A 1,702-nucleotide genomic window follows, 5' to 3' on the forward strand; every position below is an offset into this window, starting at 1 on the left:
TGTTCAGCACAGTGAATGAGGATGTTTGTAGAAAACACCCAATCAGGCACTGACATGCGCCAGACAGAAACCATGGCGATGGTTCCAGCTGGGCAATCCTCACAGAGGCACTGCCTATTTCCAACCCTATAATATACACTAACTGGTTCGCGGTGGGTTTCCATGACAACCTTTCAGTATGGCTGAAGGCCCCGCCAGAGTCACACAAGGGCTGTTTCCCAATAGCCTTGATCTGCATCATTGGAGGAGGATCATTAGCCGTCGTGCCTTTGTCACGGACCCTGCCCTGGGCCAGTGGGCCCGGGGGGGGGACAGGGAGCCGGTGTAGCCTACCTCCATCCTGGACAACAAGGCAGCCTGAGCACTGCCCCTCAGGCTCTCAGTTCCACCTGTCTGCCTGTCTGTTCCAACGTTATCCAACGTATCATTATCACTCAGGATCCGGCAGGGCGGACCTGCTCTGGAGCCGTGTTCTGATCCGGGCTGTGGCCACGTTATGGCTCTGCCTCCTCAGGCGGTCATTAACCAGGCTCTCTCTCTTCCCCTCCTCTCTCCTCGCTGACTCGGGCTGCCTCTCTTCCTCCTCTGCGACACTCAGCTGCCGCAGAGCACAGAGGAGGAAGAGAGGCAGGGATCTGCCTCGCTCATATCTGACACTGTTCGAGCGTTTTCAAAAGACCCTCCCGAAGGGAAAAAAGTCAAATCAATAAATATACGTCTACATTTACTGGGTCACTCGTTCCCGTGCCGGAGCACAAAGATGAAAGTGACTGTGACAGCCCCACCTGCTCCACCCTCAGCACCTTTATCTACTCTCTAACAGCACGCGGGAGACTGCCAGTGGAAATGAAGATATCAAAACACACCCCGCACTCCAAAGCGTTGCCATGGGGGCTTCCCCGCGCCAAACCTACTCATAAAACCTCCAATTTTCACGGGAGCCTGGATCACAGTGTGTGTGTGTTGCTGTACGTGAGTGTGTGTGTGTGTACCCGTGTGTGTGTTGCTGTATGTGCGTGTGTGTGTGTGTACCTGTGTGTGTGTTGCTGTGTTTCTCTGTTGTAAAAGACAGGCTGAAGGGCATCTTCCCACCGTGTTTGCAGTGTGGGCTGGTGTCTCAGTAATGGACTGATCATTTCAACAGAAATGCTTTTTGTGGGTGTATGCTACACGCTGGCTTGTTGAGTGGTTTGGAACTGCATTAAGTAACACAAGCCTGAATGATACACATACACACACACACACACACACAATGAGGAGGGTGGACAAGGAGCGGGGTGTCATCAATAATAGCATGAATGAATTTAGTAAAGTGGTGTGATTCCTCTACTGTCTTTATCTCCCGGGTGACAGGCTCCGCCCCTCAGGGGTCAGTGCTCCGCCCCTCAGGGGTCAGTGCTCCCCTCCCCCGGTATCAAAAGCTCTCAGGGGTTATGGATGGAGGAGGTTTCCTGCTCCTGATGTTTACATCAGACCCGTAAAAACCCTCCACTGCTGCCTCTGTTTTGGCTCGGTGCAGAACCTGTAAATCTCTCCCCTGCTTCACATTCATTAGCACCTGTTAGAGGTTTTCCTGGTTGTGATGTCATGGTCACAAATCAAAAGGCGAGGAGAACTATGAAGGTCTGTTGAGACCAGTCCAGTAAGCGACGCAGCATACAGAGCGCACACACGCGAGAGAGCCTAACCGAAGCAGAACTAT

This window comes from Hypomesus transpacificus, chromosome 24, assembly GCF_021917145.1.
Source record: "Hypomesus transpacificus isolate Combined female chromosome 24, fHypTra1, whole genome shotgun sequence".
NCBI lineage: Eukaryota > Metazoa > Chordata > Actinopteri > Osmeriformes > Osmeridae > Hypomesus > Hypomesus transpacificus.